This window comes from Canis lupus, chromosome 8, assembly GCF_011100685.1.
Source record: "Canis lupus familiaris isolate Mischka breed German Shepherd chromosome 8, alternate assembly UU_Cfam_GSD_1.0, whole genome shotgun sequence".
Taxonomy (NCBI): Eukaryota; Metazoa; Chordata; class Mammalia; order Carnivora; family Canidae; genus Canis; species Canis lupus.
Window position 1 is genome coordinate 68,744,315 of NC_049229.1, and position 13,593 is coordinate 68,757,907.

Below are 13,593 nucleotides of genomic sequence, written 5' to 3' on the forward strand. Positions count from 1 at the left end.
AATCTACTGGAACTCTCATCCATTGCTGGGGAGAATGTAAAAGGGTACAGTGACTTTGGAAAACAGTTTGGCAAGTCTTCAAATATTAAACACATAGAGTTATCTTATGTCTCAGCATTTCCACTCCTAGGCACATACCCAAGAGAAAATAAAACACAGATTTATATAAAACTTATATGCGAATGTTCATCACAGCATTATTCATTACAGCCAAACCGTGGTGACAGCACTATGACTGCATAGACAAGGTGTGATATAGCCACACGTAGGAATATTGTTCACAGCAAAGAGGAGTGAAGTACCAGTACTGACACAATGGGGATGAACTTTAAACACATGATGCTAACTAAATGAGACCAGTCACAGAAGACTACATATTGTGGTCTTTGTAGGAAATGTCCAGAAAGGGCAAATTCATAGAGGCACAAGGTAGATTTGTAGTTGCTTGGGGTGGGTGGGGGTGGGAATGGGGCGTGGCTGCTAATAGGTACAAAGTTTCTTTGGAGGGTGGTGGAAACTTAAGTTATGGGCCGTTTTTTTTAGAGAGAGAACAGGTGAATGGGGGAAAGGACAAGAGAGAGAATCTTAAGCAGGCTCCACGCGCAAGACAGAGCCCAATGTGGGGCTCAATCTCTTGACCCTGAGATCATGACCTGAGCTGAAATCAAGAGTTAGATGCTTAACCAACTGAGCCACCCAGGCGCCCCCATTTTTTGGGGGTAATCTACCCCCAATGTGGGGCTGGAACTCAAAACCCTGAGATCAAGATTCCCATGTTCCACTGATTGAGCCAGCCAGGTGCCCCCAAAATATTCTAAATTTGGATTGCAGTGATAGTCACACCAGATTGTGAATATACTAAAAAAATCATTGAATTGTATACTCTGAGTGGATGAATATCATGGAATAAAAATCTGTTTCTCGATAGATCTGTTTTTTTTTTTTTTTAACTGAACTCACTGCTTTCCGTCCCATTCTCTGTGAGAAGGACACTGGTGATCCACAGTGGAGACCTGGAGGCTTACTGGAGTCATTTAGTTCCCTCCTATCACATCGAGGTGGCCATGTTGTCATTTTTTTCCTCCTTAAAATCTCTTTTGTCTGTTCCCTTCTGCAGAGCCACGATACTGAATTAAGTCAGGTCTTTGTCATTGTTAAAACACTCTAATTACATTCCACTTTTGTTTGTTACCTCTTAAAAAGTCTCTTCGTACTTTGTTAAATTAATAATAATCAAATCTGAGTTAATGTTCTCTTCCTACGTTTCATTAGGCTATTTCTATGTCTTTCTGGATGAAGCCATGACTCCGTATTTAAAGTCTTGCAAGAACTGGCCTCTCTCTGCCTCTTCAGATTAATTTCCTCTTGTCTCCTTATAAGGAATCTACCCTCACATATTCTTTGCATATGATACTCTTCCTGATTGCAATGTCACATTTCAAGTGATGGATGCCACATGAGGCTGGTGGCTACCGTGTTGGACAGCACAGATTGTAGAACTTCCACGTTGTAGCATAAGCACTTAGTAAATATTTGCTGAATGAATGAATGGATGTGATCATAGCTGTTATCTATGACAGGCATTCACCCAGCTTCTGCTTTCATGTCCCCTGGGTCATGAGGCAGCATTTTAGACTCCTCAATCAGCCCTAGCTATCTTTTTCTTTCTTCTTTTTTTTTATTTTTTATTTTTTTTATTTTTTATTTTTTATTTATTTATGATAGTCACAGAGAGAGAGAGAGAGAGGCAGAGACACAGGCCGAGGGAGAAGCAGGCTCCATGCACCGGGAGCCTGACGTGGGATTCGATCCCGGGTCTCCAGGATCGCGCCCTGGGCCAAAGGCAGGCGCCAAACCGCTGCGCCACCCAGGGATCCCTTTTTCTTTCTTCTTGTTACACTTTGCTGGTATTTGCTTCTCTGAAATTTCTGCCAACTGATTCAAGTTCTACATCATCCAAACAGTACCTGCATTACTAGACTATGGCAGTCATTTCCTCAAAGTCTTGTATAACATAGCCATCTCCAGTTTGTTAGTGCTTCTTAGAAAAGTTGACTCCAAATATGGTGTGACCAGTGCAGAATTCAGGGCTTTATCAACTCTCTCTCTCTGATACACACATTTCAGGTTGTGCAGCCCTATAGTTATAAGTGCCAGCATCTGCCACAAAGTTTAGCAGTTAGCACAGTAGCTGGCTGAAAGAATTATTCATTGAATGTGTATTGAGTTAAGACTTTTTAGGGCAGCCTGGGTGGCTCAGTAGTTTAGTGCCACCTTCAGCCCAGGGCGTGATCCTGGGGTCCTGGGATCGAGTCCCACATCGGGCTCCCTGCATGGAGCCTACTTCTCCCTTTGCCTGTGTGTCTGCCTCTCTCTCTGTGTCTCTCATGAATAAATAAATAAAATTAAAAAAAAAAAACTTTTTAAGCCTTTTTTGGAGGACAGTGTTTTCTATCACTGGGTGTGTCATCAAATTTTAATCATTCTTATCTAAATTGTTTTCTTTTTTTAAAGATTTTATTTATTTGAGAGAGAACGAAGGCACACATGAGCAGAGGCAGAGGAGGAGGATCTCAAGCAGACTCAGTGCTGAGCACAGAGCCCAACTTGAGGTTCAAGCCCATGACCCCAAAATCATGACCTGAGCTGAAATCAAGAGTCAGATGCTCAATCAACTGAGCCATTCTGGTGCCCCTGAAATTGTTTCTTAACTGTTCTTAAGGCACCTCTTTTTTTTTTTTAATCATAAAAATACTTGATCATTGTGGAAAATTTAAAGAATATGGGTAAATAGCAAGAATAGGAGCATCATCCAGAGATAGTCACCATAGGTTATACTACTTTGTGTCCTTTTTCTATGGCCACACATTTTTTAAAAATGTATATGTTGTAGATTTGTACTATACATACAGCTTTGTACTGTTTACTTACCAGTACACCTTGTTTAATGACATATTTGTGTCATTTTAGAGCTTAAGTGTTGGTTTTTTAAAAAAATATTTTATTTACTTATTCATGAGAGACACAGAGAGAGAGAAAGGCCGAGACACAGGCAGAAGTAGAAGCAGGCTCCATGCAGGGAGCCCGATGTGGGACTTGATCCTGGGTCTCCAGGATCACACCCTGGGCTGAAGGCAGCGTTAAACCGCTGAGCCACCTGGGCTTCCCCTAGAGCTTAAGTTTTTTCAACATTTGGTTATGAAGATTTTTCAGACTCAAAAAATTGAGTTATCTGGTACACACCTACATACCTACCAACATTTTACTTAATTTGCTTTGTCACTTTTCTATCCATGTATTTGTTTCTATCTTTCCATGAATCCATCTATTTTTTTTTATAAGAGTTTAACCTTTTAACAACTGTATGGTATTTCTCTGACTAGAGGTATCTAGATTATTTAACCAGATCGTCAACCAGTTGTTAGATACTTAGGTTGTTTTCCATCTACATTATATTGTCTCATTGTTGATTTTTTGATTTTGTTACATGTTCTAAATACAAGTCATTTATCAAATCTGTTGTCTGCAGTGTTTCCTCCCTGTGTGTATCTTGCCCTTTCATTTTCTTAGTGGTGTGTATATATTTTTAATTTTGATGAAATCCAGTTTACTAATATTTTCTTTTATGGATCATTCTTTGCCTACCCCCAAATCAGGGAGATTTTCTCCTGTGTTTGCTTCTAGAAGGTTTATATAGTTTTAATTCTCATATTTAGTCTGTGACCCATTTTAAATTAATTGTTGTGTGTGGTGTGAGGTAAGGGCCTAAGTTCACATTTTTACATATGGATTTCTAATTATTTCAGTGCCATTTGTTGGGGGAAAAAAAAAACAGGCTTTTCTCCATGAGTTGTCTGAGCTTAGATTTTTTTAAAACTTGGTACAGAATAGAGTAAGTCTCATCTCTTTTAAACTCTGTTATGCCTCTGTTCCTGATGGCTTATTTATACCAAGCATTTTGGAACAGTTTACTTTCTGTGGTAGGTCTCACAGATGATGGGTGGCAGAGGCATGGGAATTGTAAAGAATTGGGATAATAGAGTCAAGGGTACCCTGTTCTTGCCGCTTCTCCCTGTCATTGAGGTTGGTTATTTGCCTAGGAATGTGAGTGATAACTATATATGCAGTGAAGCTTTCACAAGCACAGTGATTGAGTGAATGCTTTAACTGAAAAAACATCTTCTGGCATGTACCAGGATATCAGCAAAGCTCAGAAAACTTCCTTAAGACTGAAAGCTGTTTTTTTCCAGTGCTTTCTCTTTTGAAGTCTACTTTCTTTGGGGAATAATTTAATCCCTTTTTACAGTTTGTGAAAATGTGACAAAATGTGAACTTTGAGTTCAAAAGTATAGTTTGGCAAGAAGTTCTGAACGCTATTTCCTAATTAATGTACTTGGTAGTAATGATAACAGTAGCTGGTATTAATGAGCATTGCTCACCGTGCCAGGCACTTTTCTAACCACTTAACGTACATTGTCTCTAATCTTTGCAATCACCGAGGAAGCTCGGTAGTACTGTTGCTCTCTTTTTATGGGTGAGGAGCCTAAGGCACAGAAAGACAAGTGACTTGCGCATTTGGCTGGAAAGCATGGGCCCCAGCAGGTCCCAAGCTTGGGAATACTGCTTAAAAATTCACCAGTGTGGAGTTCCAGAAGCTGTTATGTAATCTACAGTCCAAGCCTTCAGTTTGTATTCCATATCTCCCATCTTTGTTATTGTGTTCATTTTTTAAAATCACTTACAAATATAATTGTTTGCCTAAGTGTAACTCTCTTGGCATTTCTGGTAGGGCTGACGTAGTTATCTGGCTTCTCATTGAGAATTTCAAGCTTCGAGTAAGTTAAGCCGGAAGGAAAGTGTAATGTAGATGTTTAGACTCACAATTTAGTTTCTTCTGTCAGTTGTTTCTTGCCTAAAAGGCAGGGTCATGGCATTTTGCACATATTAATTGGCATGTAGGCTTATCCTTTAAATAGTAAAGGTTGGGAAATGGGAAATTTTACTGCCACAATTGGGTGTATGGTATCTGTTCAGTGTCCATTGGCCAGGGTACGTGATTTAGATTCTGGGAGAGGAAAGGGTTAGGGCAGGGGTCCTGGGAGCTGGGCTGGGAGTAGTATGGTTGTCAGTGGGGAATGAGAGAGGGAGCTGGGCTTAGATTCAGGGGAGTTAGGGGCTAGGCCTGGCTCTACCTGAACTTGGTACTGATCTTGGAGAATTGTCCCTTCTCTGACTCAGGACAGACCTATTCAGGTTGCTGGACATGCAAAATTAGAGCAGAACCAAGTTATGTGAGCCATAAACATAAATATCTCCTTTCCTTGGTTGGTTTCATTAGGTAGACATGATTCTGATAGAAGTATACTCCAAACTCTGCTTTGCTCCCTGGTGTCAGCCTCTGGCCATACTCCTAAGTAGGGCTGAAGGCACGGCTTTATTTTCCTTTCTCTTTACCTTTCCCAAAGGGATATACTTAAACCATTCCCTTTCTGTTGTCAAGCATGGTTGTCAGTGCATAGCTTGTCTTTGATCAGGTTCACTGAACTATCTCGATCCATGGTTTCCTCTCTGTAAATAGGGATAGTAGTCCCTGGTTTGCTTACCATGCTAGATGGTTCTTTGACCACATAGGACAATGTCTAAGAAATGCTTTCAAAGAATTCTGTAAATGTTAGATATTGTTAAGGTGCTACACGGAGAGAGTATGGACATGCCAGCTATTTAAGGGTTTCAGCTGGTGGCACCTCAAAGAAGTTAGCACTTCCTCTTAAGCAGTGGAAAGAAGCAAGAGTTCCCATCTTTATCATCAGGAGAACAAAACTGCAATTGTGGGCACCAGCACTTGTGTCGTCAGAACACTGGGCCAGACTGGACCAGGGTTTCTTGGGAGGCACTAATTCCAGTCACATCGAGGCAGACTGTATTTCCAGGTAGACAGAGATTAGGCTTTTCTGGGAAAGCTCACAAAGGTCAGTAAATTATTACTCATTAATAAAATATACATGTTTCTTAGATTTTAGAGGCTTCCAAAAATTGTTTATTGGAGCCAAGAGGCTATAAAATAAAACTGGCCCAAAAAACTCCCGTAATGATCATTAGCAAGTTTTCCCATGTATACTACACAGAAATCTTTTACATAATTAGCACAGCATCCCAAGAGGTAGGTAAATATTATTCTTATTTTAGAAGTGAGAAAACCGGGCAGCCCGGGTGGCTCAGCGGTTTAGCGCTGCCTTGGGCCCAGGGTGTGATCCTGGAGACCTGGGATCGAGTCCCATGTCGGGCTCCCTGCATGGAGCCTGCTCCTCCCTCTGCCTGTGTCTCTGCCTCTTTCTCTGTGTGTGTGTGTCTCATGAGTAAATAAATAAAATCTTTAAAAAAAAAAAAAAAAAGAAGTGAGAAAACTAAGGCTCAGAGAAACAACTTGTTCAGTGTCACCCAGTTTGTTATTGGCACCCCTGGGGCAAAGGGAGAGGAAGAACTAGCTATTACCAAACCTCTACTAACTGCAGACCGCTTTCACATTTACAGTCTCGTTTAACCATGCAACAGTTTGACGAATTGGCAAGTTGATTTCATAGGTGAGGCAGCTGAAGATCCGCAGGGTTAAAAATCAGTTTTCAAGGGGTAACAGCTAAGAAGACAGCTGGGATTTGACTCCAGCTATGCACAGTTCCAGACCTCAGTACCACTGCACACTGTTGCCTCTCAGTTTGTAGATTCCTTCACTCATTCAACAAATATTTATTCTATGCTTGGTGATGTCCCAGGCCTAGGGTCTCACTTTCCCTAGCTTGCTCTTGTTTCCCATGGATCTCTATTGGAGATGGCCCCTATCATGTCAATGCTGTTGGAATAGTTTGTTCAGTTTTACACTTAATATGTATGCTGGGAGGATATATATAAAAATCATACCAGTTCATTGTAAAAATTAGGCTTACAGAAAAGTACAAACAAAGTACAGATGACTAGGGATGCCAGTTCCCTGAATATAAGCAGTTGTTAGCATTTTGGCTGACATTCTTCCAGACATCTCTTTATGCACATGCATACACACATAAAAGCATAATAATAACAGAAGAGCTCTGTTTACTGAGCTCTTCTGTAGTGGCTCTGGCCTGAGCAGCTGCATGATTCTCACCAAAATCCTTTGAGATAATAATGTTACCCCATTTTACTCAGAAGGAAACATGTTTTAGAACAATGAAGTCATTTAATTTGCCCAAGGTCAAGTAGAGGTAAGCTCTCTGAATCTAAAGGCTGAGCTTGTGACCACCAGGCCGCAGGGTTGTATATATATAGAAGTACATCCCTGAGAATACACTGTACTGGAGGTTCTTTTCTGTAACTTGCTTTTTTGTTTGATTTATGGAGGTGTTTGTTACACAACAATAATTCATGCTTTGTAACAATCCTCTATAATGTTTTTACTCAGCAGTATTAGTAGGTCTGGGTTTGCAGTGACTTTTTTTTTTTTTTAAGATTTTGAGAGAGAGAGCATGCACTGTATGCATGTGTGAGCAGGGGGGAGGAGAGAGGGGGAGGCAGAGGGAGAGGGAGAGGGAGAGAGAATCTTGAGCAGATTCCACACTGCGCTCAGAACCCAGTGTGGGGCTCGATGTTGCAACCCTGAGATCATGACCTAAGCTGAAACCAAGAGTCAGCACTCGACTGAGCTGCCCAGGCCCCTCTAATGATTCTTTATATATTTATATTTTATTTGATCAATCCCTATTGATGGATATTTAGTTTATTACTGTTTTTAAGTCATACCAAAATCAACATCTTTGTGCCCTTTTGGTTTTAACTTGTTCTGTGGTAGTTAAAATCAGGCAGCCTGTTATGTTTGAGTATGATCAGCTCTGCCACCTTTGAACTGTGGGATCTTGGGCAAATTATCCATCTTTCTGTTCTAGGTCTCCCCATCTGTAAAATGGGAAAAAAAGGGAACCTGACTGCATGCTGCTCCCCCAGGGTTATGTTAGTTGATACACTAGGCAGAGCAGATCGGGGACGTGATAACTGCTCAATAAGCGTTAGCCCTTGTTTACGGGGCACTGGTTGGTGGAGGTGGTAGGAGTTTGCCAACTAAGGTGCCGTGGAATGCTTCTGCGGACATGTCTGTGGATCCCTTCCCAGGAAAAAGGAGCACTCTGAGAGGGTGACTCTTTTGTCTTGCTAGGCTGCTAGGCAGGCATGGAAGTTTGTATTTTCCAGGATCAACCAGTGCCCTCAAGGCAAAAAGGGGCTTCTGTGCGCCCCTTTACCTTTTCAGACCATTTTCTTTCTCTTCAGTTTTAACCTAGAAATTCCTTACCATCTTGACAGCAATTTGATGCCTTTAGAAATGTCTGCTCATTTTTTAGCAGTTTTACTCTTTTTGTGGTTATTTTCATAGGGTTGATCTAAACAACCCCATTCTTGGGCAGCCCCGGTGGCGCAGTGGTTTAGTGCTGCCTGCAGCCCAGGGTGTGATCCTGGAGACCCGGAATCGAGTCCCACATCCCGCTCCCTGCATGGAGTCTGCTTCTCCCTCTGCCTGTGTCTCTGCCTCTCTCTCTCTCTCTCTCTCTCTCTCTCTTTCTCTTTCTCTCTTTGTCTCTCATGAATAAATAAATAAAATCTTAAAAAAAAAATAAACAACCCCGTTCACCATCACTGGAAATGGGAAGTTGCTCTGACTTTATTTTAAAGATCACTGCTAATTTCTAATCTCTCGTCCCATGATGACTCTCCTGGAAAATGACAATGCTCATGTGACACCCTGGGAACTAGACGTAGCTGTTTGCCATGGGAGGGACTGGCTTTGGGGACTGGTGCGCTGGCCTGATAGAGAGCCAAGGGGTCCAGATCCCAGAGCCCCTCACAAGAAGCCCGGCTCAAGAGGACACATTTTTGAAAGAGAAGTAAACATCTGGGGCACCTGGGTGGCTCAGTGGTTGAGCACTTGCCTTTTGCTCAGGCCATGATCCCAGGGTCCTAGGATTGAGTACCACATTGGGCTCCCCACAGGGAGCCTGCTTCTCGCTCTGCCTATGTCTCTGCCTCTCTCTGTCATGAATAAATAAATAAAGTCAGAAGAAGGAGGAGGAGGAGGGGGAGGGGAGGAGGAGGAGGAGGAAAGAAAGGAAGAAGGAGGAAAAAAGAAAAAGAAGAAAGAATACGAAAGAAAGAAAGAAAGAAAGAACGACCATCCCTCCTACCGAAAGAAAGAAGAAAGAGAAGAAAGAAAGAAAAGAAGAAAGAAAGAAAGAAAGAAGAAAGAAAGAAAGAAAGAAAGAAAGAAAGAAAGAAAGAAAGAAAGAAAGAAAGAAAGAAAGAAAGAAAGAAAGAAAATGTCCACCTGAGAGGGATAGATGCTTCTGAGAGAGAGCATGCAGGATTAGCCACTTCTGTCTCTCTTGCCGCCCTGTAGGAGGAAGAGAGCAGTGTTTCCCACCTTGGCACTATTGGTAGTTGGGGCCAATGGGTCTTTGTTGTGGAGGGCTGTGCTGTACATAGTAGGATATCCGGCAGCGGCCCTGCGCTCTACCCACCAGGTGCCGGTAGCACTTCCCCGTCCCAGTTGTGACAGCTGATCATGTCTCCACATGGTGCCAGATGGCCCCTGAGGCATGGAGATTGTCCCAGCTGGGACTCTCTGGGCCCAGTGGGTCTCTAACTTCAGCGTGCATCTGAGTCCCCTGCAGAACTGTGGAGACACAGACTGCTGGGTTGTGCCCTCCCTCCTGAAATCTCCGATTCAGTTAGTCTGGGGAGGTGCTAAGAACTTTCATCTTTGACAAGTGGGCAGGTGATGCCATTACCACCCGTGGAAGTCCCTGCTTTGAGAGGCATTGGTTTACAGGATAAGCGCCTACATTACAACCCAGGAGACTTTGGTTCTGATTCCATCTCTGCCCGTAAGCAAGGTGCTGTGTTTTTCTCTTCCTGTGGTCCAAATGAGACCGGACCAGCATTTTTCTTAGAGTCGTGTAGGCCACTTAATGAAATCTATGATGCCCTTTAGGTTCCACGTTCTCTGGACGGAATACAGTGGTTCTCAAAGTTTGGTTCCTCCAGTGCCTGTAACCCTTTTGCTTTCCTTATTCTTGTTTTTTATTCAGTACTTGCTGTGGGGTCCAAGGGAGGCAGGATCAGAGGAGAGTGAATGGTTTGAGAATGAGGGATGGAAGATAATCAGGCGCTTGTATTGTTTCATGCTTGTGGAAATACATTTTAAAAAAAGAACTGCTGTTCCAAATGTAGTCAGCTCCCTGGCAAATCCCAGCTCAGCATTAGGGCTGCATGGGAAGGTCTTAATCACTTTGTCTGATACCTATTAATTTAAACACCAGGGTTTTAGGCTGGGTATCGGAGCTTTTTGTAAGAAGGAATATAAACACCATTGCAGGACTTATGCAAATGGAACTTTTTTGGAAACTAAGAAGCAGTGCTATTTTGGAGGAGGAAAAACACCACCTTGTACATTTTAGTAGGGAATCAGAAATAGAGAAAGCCTGATTATCAGAAATAAAATGTGAGAAAGAAAACTAGCTTTTTGAGGGAACAAAATTTAAAGCAGGACTTCTCAAATTACGGCTCTCTTAGGCACATATTCATATGATTTCTTTACCGTTCTATGTCTTCCCTGTAAGTCCTTCTCTAGACAGAACGTGTTAAATGAAGGTTCTCATTTTTAGGGCTTGTATTATTGGGAAGGGGATGCATGGTCAGGATTGGTGTCTAGACTATAGACCTTAGGTGCCCAAAACACAGGGCAACTCCCCTATTTGAAGGCAGCATAGACCTCACATCTCTGTGATCTGGTTTTAGATGTATTAATTTAGACCCCTCCTTTATATCCCTACCTTCAAAATAAAATATCTTCATCCCTGCCTTGTCAGCAGATGCCAGAAATTCCCACATTGTTCATTCATTCATTCGTTCATTCACACGTTTGTGTCCTGCCATGATTCACATGTTGGGATCCTAACCCCCAATGTGATGGCATGAGGAGATGGGGCCTTCACGAACCGGGTTAGTACCCTTAGGAAAGAGACACCATGGAGCTCCCTGGCCCTTCCTCCTTGTGCACATACAATGAGAAGTTTGCAACCTGGAAGAGGGCACTTACCAGACTGTGCTGGTACCCTGATCTTGGTCTTCCACCCTCCAGCACTGTGAGAAGTACAAGCTCCCCAGCATGTGGTATTTTGTCACACCATAACCCAAGCAAACTGAGGCAGTCTCCATCTTCCAGAGGCTCCCACTGGACTGGGAACTTAACTTCTTGGAAGACACTAACATGCCAAAGCCTTTGGAATCCATTCATTCTTCCAGGCCTTTAAAACATTTAATTAATTAGTTTATTCATTCCAATTCCCTACCCTATGTGGAAGATATAGGTATGAACAAGACATTCTCTCTGATTCCCTCCATTTCTTCTTTGACTTCATATTATTGTGCCAGTTAGTGTGGGTTGGATTTGTATGTGTCTCTGTAGTGGGTTTAGTTTGTGACTTCCAAGCACTATCATATGGGGAGGAAAGGGATGATAGGGGTGGGTTTATGAGGTTGGGGGATTAGAGTTAATTATGGTAAGTGCTTCAGAATAGCCAGATCTGGGGGAGGGGGAGGGACTCTGAATCAGCACCTATGAATCAGACGTTCCCTTTTTTGTCTTTAAGAGACCCACAAGTGTGATAGTTGGAGAGAATTCAGAGAAGCGCTGAAAGCTGGAAGTTAGGGAAAATGCACTCCCCCACCCCCATTTCAGGATGATTTGACCCGGAAGACTAAGTAATAATTTAGAATTGACTTCAATCATTTGAAGGATTTTCACAAAGTAAGAGGATATAAATGGGGCAGAAGCAAAAAACGGACTAGATAGGAAAGAACTTCTTTCTTATCCACCAGTTCATGGGGACGGATGATAAGCTATGGTGAGATATTGTAGGAAAATTATCTAAGACTTGGACAAAAGGCAGAAAGATTATTGTATGCTATTTCTGAATCCCTCAAGAGCATCGTTTAGCAAGCCTACCTAAAGGACACCTGACATTCTTAGAGAAGACGTCCTTCTGTAAAGTTAGATGCTAACTTATAGAAGATGGATAAATTACACATGATTTCTACCCAGTGGAGATCTAAATGCTTTGTGTTTAGTAGAAAAAAGTAACCACAAAGGTTATAGTTTCATTGCTTTGTGGGACATGAGCCAGTTTTGGATCTAACTTTTGCAAGATTATCACGACATTCTTTTTTGCCATTGACTCTGTGTGTGTTTCTAGTGTCACCTTTGAACTAGCTTTGCCATCCTGGTGTTCCCTCATAAATGACTTAAGTCAGTCCTTGACACAAGCATACTATATTTTTGTATGACCATTAGGTTTTTAGCTTTTGAAAATTACACTTTGACGAATGAACATGCATTGAGGAGATAAGCATCTGAGATGGCTCAACTGTTGCCCGAAGTAGGGTTTGACTCATTTGACTGTGAATTCCCACAGTTCCATGTGTTTGTAAACTCCCTTGGTCACTTGGATAGTCAGTTGCATTTATGGATCATCTAATTATGTGACCTGGAAAAATACTTAAAATTCCTGCCTTGTCAGGATCTCAGTGGCACCAAGTGGAAAAGGGTAATTTCCTATGTTGTTAATAATAGTATTATTATTTATATATCTAGCACATGTAATCTACAAAACACTGGCACACTGACTATTGTATTTAGCCCTCGCTATTTCTTTGTGAGAGAGCAGGACAGGAATTATTACCCACATTTCATAGGTGAGTTAGCGAGACTGTGACAAGTAAAGTGACTTGCTCTTCTGGTGAAGGGTGGAGTTCGGACCACAGCTCAGCTGTTCACACTCTAAGCTCATGGGCTACTGTATGCCAGAACCAGGATGCAAAAGGATCTTTCTAAGAGCAGTGAGGTGAGGTGGGAAAGAAAACCAGTGCTAACAGGGTAACTATAAAATCCTTTGCCCACAGCTGTAGGCACCTTCATAATGATTTACCAGTATTGATTCTTGGGTTTTCTGAGGCCTGTGGTCTGTTCCCAACTACTGGAAGGGCCTCAGGTGTGTCTTGAATCTTCTTTCACCTCCTTATCTTTCAGAGATAGTGTGGTGCTAGACTTATTAGCAGTGAGTACTTGATGGAATATCTGAATTTGCTTTGCATGCTTTTATCTTCTTGATTCTCCCTCTATTCCTGGTAAGATTTTCTTGGCAAAGTTCTGTCTATCTGGGTGACATTGGAGCAGCTGCACTTGTTTATTCAAAAGGATAATCTGCCCTTTTATCTGATGGTTGCACCAGAAAGAGGATGCTGACTTCATGCAATTTCATCTTTTTATGAAACCTTCTCTCTCAGTCTACAAACTGCTGGTTCATTAATTCAACAGATATTTATTGAATGATTCTGGGTGCCAGCCCTGGGGTGTGGAGGTAAATATGGGACAAGGTCCTTCCTCTCATGGGGCCTACACTTTTGGTATCTGGTCCTCAGAGGGTGCTTAGTATTTCTGTTGAAGTCCATCTTTGCTTCCTCACTGACCTAAGAACCACATAAAACAATTGCCTTGTGAGAAAAGACTATCTCTGA